Consider the following 9732-nt stretch of genomic DNA (forward strand, 5'->3'; position numbering starts at 1 on the left):
TAAATATGTAAACACTGATATTCTCTTTAATTTATTATTAAATTATTTTTATTTTATGTATATGAGTGTTTTGCCTACGTGTATGTAAGTGTACCATGTGCATGCAGTATCTATGGAGGCCAGAAGAGGGCATCTGACACCCTGGAACTGGAGTTACAGACAGTTGTTAGTAGCCAATGGGTTCTGGGAACTGAACCACTGTTCTTGCAAAACACAGCCAGTGCTTTTAACCACGGAGCCATCTCTCCAGTCCCTACTATTTACTGTTTGAACCACATTTTCAAACTTGGTTGTTTCATGCAAACTCTGTGACAATTTACTATCTGATATATAGTTTTAGTCAGTCAATTCCTGAAATGTAAATATTTAAGAAGATTCTCAAGAGATTATTAAAGATTTATTACATATTTTTAAACTATGTGGTTGAGTGTGTGTGTTGGTCTCTGTGTCTGTACATAGGTATATACACATAGGTTCAGGTGCCTCCAGAAGCTAGAGATGCCACATCCCCTAGAGCTGGAATGACAAGCAATTGTGATCCCTTCACACAGATGCTGTGAATCAAACTTCAGGCTGTATAAATTCCTGATCTATCTCTCCAGCCCTCTCAAGAGATTCTTGTAAAAAGGTCATACCTAACAAATTTTAAACCAGTGACATAAAATATGGTGGCAGAATGCAGACTAAACAGGCTTTTTTATAATAAAAACATTGCTTTGTTAAATTTATTATTGTTTGGCATTTAAAATATTTCCTAGATCTTAGCAAGCATTCACTGAATAATAAAATTATTCAGATACCTGTGTGCTTCCTTTGATGATTCATTGACTTCTTAATTAAAAGGTGGGTGAGATTCACAATCTCAAAGGTAGTATCTATGAATTTTAGTTTTCAAGGAGTTTTCATGTCTTTATCATTGACAAAAGCGGTTCCCTTGATGGTTGATAACCAATGTTCTAACTATTAATATAGCTATCAATTTGTGTTGATCTTTCCTCCATACCATCAACCTACAATATTTGTATTGCAAATTTGGGTGCAATTACCATAAACCTATGCATCATTAAAATATTTTTTTTTAAAAAGTATGATGAAGAAACAATGTCACATGATGTTGTTTTTCATACTAATTTACACATGGAATAATCTCAGAAGGTGTTTTTTGCCATAATGGTAATTTTGATAGAGATTGCTACTGTGAATAATGCCACCAAACATTTACATTGCTTCTTTGTGCACACTGATAGAACCTGCTGTTGCTGCCTAGTGGAAGGCTGTGGTTTCAAAATCTTCCTATTCAGCATAGCTTTGTTCTATTTGATAATCAGTCTGTGTGAAAAATACAGACCAAATTGATTTTCAATACAAATGAAATTAAAAGGCATCTTTTATAAGATTTGAGAAATATTCCATTTTTTTAGAGATGTTATAATTTTTTTAAAACAGTGTTAAAAACCTAATAGGGAGAAGTGGGTGGAAGAATGTCATTCAGTATGTTTTAAATCATGACTATTGAGAACTAATTTACAAGTGGTAAAATTTTACCCTGGTAGTGATACAAGACCATGAGTTTGACAAATGCATACAGTTTTGTAATATTTCTATCACCCCCAGAATTTCACCATATTCCTTTACTGTCATCCCATCCCCATGAAAAATACCCAGAAGTCACTAATCTGATTTCTATCTATACATATTTTGTGTGATCCAAAATATACTATAAATGTAATTGTAATGTGTGCACAATAAATTGATTTTGTCTTCTGTATAGCCAGGACTGTAAATATTTGTTTATAGGTCTTGGGGGAAAATGTATTCTTCCTATTGAGTAGATGCCTGTGAGGGCAATTGCCGGGTCACATATTACTGCACTTTATACATTACATATGAACTACTGAATTGCTTTCAAAAGTGGCTTAGCAGTGCGTTCCTGGCAGAAATACATAAATGTTTCTCTAAATCCTCATTATCACTTAGCATTGTTATTTTAAGGCTAAGCTTATTTGAGTGTAATGAAGTCTGATTTGGAGTTTTATTTGTCATTTTCTTATAAATGATACTGTTCAACTTCTTGGATGTAGTATTATCTTCCGTATTTATTTTACATTAAACTATATGTTAAATTTATTTTCCATTAGGGTAAATCATTGCCATTATTATTACTGAATTATGGGGTTTATTTACATATTACGGATGCAATTATTTTAAATGACATATAGTTTAAAAACATTTTTCCAAGTCTGTATCTCATCTTTTTTTATTTTCTTCATAGTGTCTTTTGAAATTCAAAGACTTCACTTTATTTATAAACTTGTATAAGTATTTATATACTTATACTTTATAAGCTTGATTTTCTGTTACAGTTTGCATTTTTTGTGTGTTCTGGGATGGGTAGGATTTTTTCTTGCCCTACCTATCCTCAGCCTTTGACTCAACTTCCATGACTGGGCATTGAAGTAGGGCTTTCTCTGCATTTTTACTTTGCCTTATATCTTCTCTCCACCCCCACCCCATACCACTTTGGTAGTAAAGGCTGAAACCAGGGGCTTGTATATGTCAGCAAGTACTTTAAACACTGAGCTACATTTCTTTGAAACAGAGTCTTCCTAAGTTAAACAAGCTGTTCTTGAATTTGATCACCCAAGCAAGTTTGTATTTCTTATCTTTCTGCCACAACATCTACATAGGTGGGATTAGAATCACTTATGTCACTTTAAGGTAGTCCAGCTACCTTATATATTTTACTGACTGGGATGAAAGTTCTCTGTCTCTTTCATCTTAGTAATAAATGTTTGTTTAGAGTTTATACAGAATTTCGATTCAGGGGGTAGAGAGATTACTATTGCATTTCTCAACTCTCACTAGTGATTCTTCCTCATGCAACAGACTGCTGTACACAGAAGGCCACGGCTGGTCAGAGCATAGAGTAGAGACTGCAGAGTGCGTGTCCTTGGATGGGACTCCTGTATTAAACTTCACTAAGGGAACATTGTGGAAGAGGGAGTGGAAAGATTGTGAGAGCCAGGGTTGGTACAGGATTGTAAGGAAACTGAGTCTTATGGGTTGCTGGGACCTTGCTCATATGACCTTACAACAGTGATGTCAGCATGCACAAGACCTATGTAAATTCAGTCAGACAAAAACCCAGCATCAAACTGGGGAAATGAGCAGCAGGCCCCAACCTTAGCAGAAGAACAGTTGGCAGCTAATTATTGCTGTGTGAGGAAGCGTTGATCTTCTTTGAGTGAGAGACTCTAGATAGGCTGACTAGGATGAACTTGCACCAAGGGACATCTAGATACAAATGCTTGATCCCATGGGCCTTAATATATATGACAATGCATGAAGTCTGCTTCTGGAGGGGATGTGGGGGTGTGGAAGGGGAAGGGGTATAAAGATGAATAAGATGATTTTTATGAAATGCACAAAAATTCAATAAAAAAGCATTTTTAGGAAGAATTTGGATTGAAATCATTCTCTAGCCTTCCACAGGGATAGAAATCTGTGCTTCAACTCAACCCTAAGAAGAATGGGTTTCATATGTTCTGGATTCTGTGTGAATATTTGCTGCTCTTTCCCTGGTGGTGTCTCTCATTTATAGGAGAGAAGAGTCTAGCAATGCAGGAGGTTCTTGGACTTATCACCATCCCTTCATCCAACATCTCACATGTAACTGCCTCATGAAAAACATCTCTCTCCAGCCTTGGGCCCTGCTTTCAGGGTTTCCAGAGAGAATAGGTGAAGTACTATAAGAGAATCTTGCTAGTGAGTATGAATTCCATTATGCCTGGTGTTTCCCAGCTATCCCTCATTGACATGTTAGCCTATGTCTAGTTGTTAATTATTTCCTAAACTTCCAATTGATTACTTCTTATCCAGTTAGACAATTGTAGAGAGAAAAGGATTGTGATGTCCAATATCCATGTGAAATTAAATCAAAAGGCTACAGACTTTACGCCACTGCAGAGTAAATGCTTTTATATGTCATGTAAACGTGTGATCTGTGAACAAAGAACCCACCAAAATTCAAGTTAATAAAAGTCTTTATCAAAGGTCATGGAATATAAATTGTATACAGAACACCGAAATAAAATTATTTTAGACTATTTTAATTTTAGGTGTCTTCTTTTAAGAAAAATATCCAAAACAACTATTTTTTTATTCAATTAAATTTATAATTAGCTGGGTGGGTGGCACATTCCTTTAATTCCAGCACTCAGGAAACAGAGGCAGGTGAATCTCTGTTTTGCTGAGACCAGCCTGGTCTATAAAAAAAATTCCACACCAGTCTGACCTACAAGAAGACCTTGTCTCAAAAAACAAAACATTAAAAAAGGAGACTAGAAAGATGGCTCAGCAATTAAGAGCATCTACTGCTCATCTAGACAATCCAGATTTGGTTCCCAGTACCCACATCATAATGAGTTGACTCATAGTGCCCATAACTCTAGTTCCAGGAACATCCAACTCCTTTGGCCTCCAATGGCACTTGCACCTATATACACACACACCCACCTTCCAAACACATACATACAATTAAAAATAATAAAAATAAATCTTTAACAATTAGAGGAGATAGTATAACATGTATCATATGAAATAGATACTGGTAGTTAAAGGTTTAAGCAAGGATGGGGACAGAGATTTTGGGGGGAAAGAGGGGTAGGGAATGGGTTAACCAAAACTAAGGATGTATGAAAAAAGCATTATGCAAATCTACTAGTCTGTAAATTAAATCCAAAATAGAATTTTTAAAAATTAAAAAGAGCTCAGGGCTGGAGAGATGGCTCAGCAGTGAAGAACACTGTTCTTGCAGAAGACCCAGATTTGAATCCCAGCACCCACATGGCAGCTAACAACTGTCCGTAACTCCAGTCCCAGGGGATCTGACAGCCTCTTCTGATCTCCATGGGCATTGCATGGCACAGGTGCACTTACCTACATGCAGGCAATAGATACATACACATAAAATAAAAATAATAAAGTCTGAGGTACTTTTTATTGATGGATAATGCTCCTCCAAGAAAACATGGATGACTAAATAAAACATAGGGCCTGACACAGGATATTTTTCATCAGGGATGCTGTAGATATCTCCAAAGTAGCACAAGCATTGCCATTGTTCTCAAACTGACTAGGAGACTTCCTTCCTGCTGGCTAGTATTCAGTATGCAAGAATGGTATTATGCAGGCTGCTTGGTGAGAAGAGTCTTCCCAAGTGCAGGAGCTACATGTTACAACACCTATCTGCCAGGTAGGATGCACTCCACGGGTCAATAGTAGCATAACTGTTATGGGGTAGCTAACAACATTCTGATTAGATTTGAAGTCTGACCACAGGAAACAATTCATGCTGGACACTGAAAATCTAGTCAAAAGCCCGTGACTAAGGAGGTCATAGGCCTTAGGGGGAATCTGCTATTGTTACTTTATTAAATGGTCATGTTATTGAACAGTCTTTTAATATTTCTGCTTATTCCCATAGGCCTGTGCTATTCTGTCTTGGTCAGAAAAACCTCATTTTTGCAGTGGACAGAATTCAATGCAGACTGTGAAAACAGACCAATGTGCTGAGAGCAAGTAATTGTAAGTTCTCAGTCCTAAAAGGGACATCTCTATCAACTCTCTTGCCTACATTCAAGAAGCATGGAAGAAGAGGAGGCAGAAAACTATAAGAGGCCGAGGATGAGGAGGAGTGCTGTGGAATGCTGCCTTGTGTCTATGACATGTTTGTTACACCCATGAACTGAAATCAACTGTGGTCACCTACGCAAGACCTCCACAAGTTCAAGCCAGCCAAAATTCCAGTATGGATAGGAAGTATCCATGAGGCTGTACCCCCAAACTGAGCGGCTACTGGTATTTGGTAGCTACACAGGGAGAATCATCCTTCTTCAGATCCTCAGGGTAAGTGGCCACTGAGAGACTGTGCAGGGAGCTGAAGGTTAGAAATGAGGAACATACATATTACAATATTTTATTGTATATATATATATCCAACTCAAAGAATAAATACTAAATAAATTTTTAAAGAGGAAATTCATTGAAAAAGATCTATGATGATATGGAAATATCTAAGAGCCTTGATACATTTGAAACCTGAGACTCATGTGGGAGAGAGAAGTAAAAGTAAATAGCGAAATATGATATCTACCTGAACAAAGCCCCCTGCATTTAGTAAGAACTAAGACTAATATAAAAGTAAGATTTTAGTCTTTTAAGAATTAATAGAATTATAAAATATCTTAGTGACAAGTTTGGATTCTCTGTTCTTGCATTTTTCCAGATCTGTAAATGTAAACAGGTTATTTAGCCTTAGTTGTCAATTGGCAACTTTGTAAAATGAAAACAAAAATTATTGCATGCATTGGTTGACTGTCATGCAAACAATACATTTTAAGTGTGACTTTAAACTATATTTTAAAAATACAAATAGAGGGCTGAAGAGATAACTCAGTATTTAAGAGCACTGGCTACTCTTACAAAGGACTCAGGTTTGGTTCCCAGCACCCACATGTGGCTAGGTGGCTAACAACTGTCTGTAACTCCAGTTCCAAAGGATCTATGTCTTCTTCTGACCTCCACAGGTATCGCATGACACAGGTGCACCTACCTACATACAGGTAGTACACTCATACACATAAAGTAAGTAAAAATAATAAAATACATTTTTTAGCTGGGCATGGTGGTTCATGCCTTTAGTGCCAGCATTCAGGAGGCAGCAGAGGCAGAAGGCAGCAGAGACAGGCAGATCTCTGTGAGTTTGAGGCCAGCCTGGTTTACATAGTGAGTTCCAGGCCAGCTGGGGCTACAGGGAGACTCCGTCTCAAAAAGGCTTAAAAGAGAGAGAGAGAGAGAGAGAGAGAGAGAGAGAGAGAGAGAGAGAGAGAGACATCGAGAAAGAGAATTAGAAATAAACATTTTAAACATTAATAAATTTGAAAACTGAAATTTTAGAATATAAATATCATTGGAATTTGAGGACAGCAACAATGAAGAAACTATATCTTATCAGTGTATCAGTGTATGCTACATGTGTATGCGACATGTGTATGCTACATGATCCACTACACATTCATCTTCTTTATTTTATCTTTAATTTATTCCAATTCTTATCTATTAGAAAGTAAGTTATACAGACTTAAGAGTTTCACCTTGACATTTTCATCTATGCATATAATGTACTTTGATCATACTCATTCCTCTTATTGCTTCTTAAAACATTTCTATTAGCTTATGTAATGAACATGACATGATTAAGTACTTCACACAAATATTTTCATTAAAAATAGGCATATTTCTAGGAGTGGTGACACTTGCCTTTTAATCCCAACACTTCAGAGGCAGTGGCAGGTTGTGCTGGATAGCTTTAGTGTCAACTTGACACACCTGCATTGATGGAGCCTCAATTGGGGAATTGCCTCTACTGGACTGGCCTGTGGCCATGTCTGAGGGGCATCTTCTTGATGACTGATGTGGGAGGGCCCAGCCCACTGTGGGTGGTGCCACCCCTGGGCAGGTAGGCCTGTGTTGCATAAGAAAGCGGGCTGAGCAGGGGCCAGGGGAGCAAGCCAGTAAGCAGCATTCCTCCATGGCCTATGTTCTAGCTCCTGCCTCCAGGTTCCTGCCCTGAGTTCCTACCTCAGGCCCTGATGAACTGCGACCTGGAAGATGTAAGCTGAATAAACCCTTTCTTCCCCAAGTTGGTAGTGGTCAGTGTTCTGTCACAGCAATGGAGAAACAAACTAGGACGCAGGTGGAGCTCTGCAGGATTGAGGCCAGCCTGGGATAGTCTGCATAGTGAGTGTCAGGCCAGCTAGGCTATATAGTGTGACCTTGTGTCAAAAAAAAAAATTTATAAATGGGATTCACAGATGGTTAAGTCAGTAAAGGTCTTCCCACACAAGCAAGTATGTGGACCCGACTTCTCAGCCACAGGACCCTTTAAAAGATCCAAGATGGCACACACTTGTAATTCCAGTGCTGAGGAGGTGGAGGCAGGTTGGATCCCTAGGGGTGATGGCCAGTCAGTCTAGCCAAATCAGGAAACCTCAGGCTCAGTGAGAGATTCTCTCTCAAAAAGTGAGGTGGAACGTAATTGAGGAAGATATTCAACATTGACCTATTTCTATTTGGTGGTGGCTTTTCAGATTATTTCCCAAAATTTAAACTTCTACAAAATATATTTTTCATATCACTTTTATTATGCTAAAACATGTTTTATTATAATATACATGAAGTGCTTTTATTATAAAAAGTATTTTGTGCTGTTGCCTTCTCTGCATGTCTCCACAAATTTAGGGTATCTTGGGGTGCTGGTTGAGCATTCCTAGCTTTACTTTTTAGTTGCATATCTTTCCATATGAAAATAAAGGAATAAGCATCACAATTAAGAAGAATTTGAGAAATAAAAAGAAAACTAGATCTGAAGATTCCAATTCTGAAATCGTCCAAAATAATCTAAATAAAAATTGATTGATACCCCATGTAATATTATTCTGAAATATTTACACATGCAAAATGAACTAGAAATTTAGGATGTCAGGAGAAATAATTAATAATAGTGACAATTAAAGTGATAATTGTTTCAATGGGACCTGTTTTGTCTTTTCACATGGAGTTATTACTTCATTTAGACACTAGAAAATATTCTAACTTAATATCATTATAACTATTTTACAGATGGTGTCATGGAAACTCGGAGAAATTGACTAACTTGCCTAAGGATGCACAGCATCTAATAACAAAACTGATATTTAAATCCCAGAACTTCCTAATTGTAGCACCCTGCTGTTTTCCATGATACTTTAGAAAGATTTAAGTAGCTGCTTAAAGCTAAAAGCACATTTGTTTTATTTAAGTAACAGAATGATAGAAAAACATCAAAGAATAAAACTGCAAAATGGATGTGATATCAGTGGTACAGGAAGCATTGATTTCTTTAATCATAAAGAAATTTGGGACTTGAATACTTAAGTAACTAAAACTATTTTCCATCTAAATTTAAAGATACCCTTTCCATGATTTCCTTTGTTCTTTCTAATTCACTTATTACATGCATGATTTCATTAACAGGACTCTATGATTACAGATTCAATTCAGGGTATCAGAATTTATTAATTAAGAAGTCAGTCTCACATCAGTTCAAGTGTCTCTATTACAGCCCCTCATCAGAGACACTGTAGGCTTACTCAAAGATAAGATTAAAGGGTCAGTGTGTTATGGAGATGAACATAATTAAGCATAGAAGTACAAACTGTAATGATGACTACAGGGAAACATTATAAAGAAGAAATCAATCATATAAGCAAATATTAAGCCAAGGTCTCTGAATCCTTAAGTCACTCTGGTAGAAAAATAAATGCTTGGTAATAGCTCAAAGATATTTGAAGCTAGTGTTATGTATAATGCAAAACAGCGAAGAGTCTGTCAGGTAGTAAGATTTCCCTACCGAACATGGCTCCCAGTGAAGCCTGCTGTAAATCCTGATAATTTATGTTTTCACTGAGTTTTCCCTTTCATGTGATCCAGGTGATAATTGAATATAATATGACGGAAGGGTCAGGTTCAAGCTGCTGTTTATGATAATTGCCAGACTATCATTTGTACTAGTGGGGGCTTCATTTAAAGTGAATCAGAATCTTATAGCCAATGGGTTGAATTAAACCCGTTTTCAGCTACGAGACTGAATTGACACCAGTGGAAATACAAGGATCTTACGGATGCCCCAGA

This window comes from Nannospalax galili, unplaced genomic scaffold (genome assembly GCF_000622305.1).
Source record: "Nannospalax galili isolate Female #2095 unplaced genomic scaffold, S.galili_v1.0 scaffold318, whole genome shotgun sequence".
Classification (NCBI taxonomy): Eukaryota; Metazoa; Chordata; class Mammalia; order Rodentia; family Spalacidae; genus Nannospalax; species Nannospalax galili.